Source organism: Aplysia californica, unplaced genomic scaffold (assembly GCF_000002075.1).
Source record: "Aplysia californica isolate F4 #8 unplaced genomic scaffold, AplCal3.0 scaffold00190, whole genome shotgun sequence".
In the NCBI taxonomy this organism is placed as follows: Eukaryota; Metazoa; Mollusca; class Gastropoda; order Aplysiida; family Aplysiidae; genus Aplysia; species Aplysia californica.
The window spans coordinates 835,814-837,173 of record NW_004797460.1 but is presented as its reverse complement, the minus strand read 5'-3'; the positions used below and the strand labels follow the sequence as shown (position 1 = coordinate 837,173).

General features: G+C 44.5%; 1 protein-coding gene across 2 annotated transcripts in view; it reads left to right on the top strand.

Moving 5' to 3' along the window:
- LOC101855870 (ethylmalonyl-CoA decarboxylase) overlaps positions 1-1,360 on the top strand; it is a 19,539-nt gene that overhangs the window by 15,956 nt on the left and 2,223 nt on the right. The window lies entirely within an intron of this gene.

The following is a 1,360-nucleotide window of genomic DNA, read 5'->3' as shown; positions in this document are numbered from 1 at the left end:
ATGATGTAAAGTTTCTGTTGCTGATGATCATCGTCCTTGGGCTGCTTGTAAAATTCCGCAAGGATGTAACCTGCAGTTTCCTTCAAAATGACAACGTCTGGAGTCCCGTCGAGTTTCTCGGTAATGACAATGCCGTCACCAAAATGCTCCAGTAATTTCTGTTTCATGTATCTGGGAGAGTAGGCTGCGTCTTCGGGTGACAACTTGCTGTGCATGAGGTTAACAAGATCTGGGACAGTCACCTGCTCTATATCTTCATTCTCCAGATAATCAACATCTGCTTGGTAAGTTTCCAAACAGCGTTCATTCCGGGTCACCCAGGCCCATAGCACATGTGTTTTGCAGCAGGTTCACCACTCGCAAAAATAACAGGTACTCCTTTCCTTTCTCTGAAATGCGTGTTACAGACGTTGTGGTAGACAGCATCACGAGCAAAAAGATCCTGCATGTAATCTATCTTGCCTGATACCTCTCTTGACCATCTGTCTGTTCCACCCCTCTTTTTGCAAAACGCAGAACAGAGTCCTGGAATTGCGTTGTCTGTACATAAATCAGAGGATGACCGCTTCTGCCTTTCTTGCCTCTTTTCGCCTTTTGACTGCAAAACAAACACAAAGTGATTTTCCAGGTTCTCTGACTTGTTCTGGTGCACGACGTTTCCGATGTGACTCTGCAAGTTTTGGATCCTTTGATGGAAAATAATTTCTGTCAGTGTGGCAATCTCTACAGGTCTTATGGACATTGTCACCTGACTTTGCAAACACAGCTTCTCCTAATTGTGCACTGATGCTGTTGGTGGTTTTGCACCCCTTTTCTGTAAGCGTAACTGGCTTCGCATCAAACCCCTCTCCACAGATAATACAGGTATTTTCTTCTTCTTAAATTCGTCAAGTGAAACTCTAATACTTCTACTCTACTTCCACTATGCTATTTCGGTTAGGAAGTCACTACCAGTTGCCAATGGAAACATGGGGGGTGGGAGATGTGGCAAGCTGAACGTGTACAATCTTACCATGCGCACTAAAAGAATTAGAAGCCTATTATGATAGGCCTACAGTAATAGCCGTAAGGCAAGATAAAAGGTAATAATTGTTGTACTTGCGGGAAAGGCAAGGGAAAGGCGCGTTTGTGTTACATGTAGCCTACTAGCAGTTTGCCATACTAAACCGACTTGACTCTGCAGCAAAGATACTACACTCTAGCCTATGGTAAGATGCTGCATCTGCCTCTTTCCCTTTGTTAAAAAACGTTGAAGCTACAGCGAGCATGTAGCAGTAGCACATCTCTGTGATTGGCTGAAATATAGAGACGTATTTCGGCCATCTATTTTTGGCGTCGCGCGGGGTTTCCCTCGCCACTT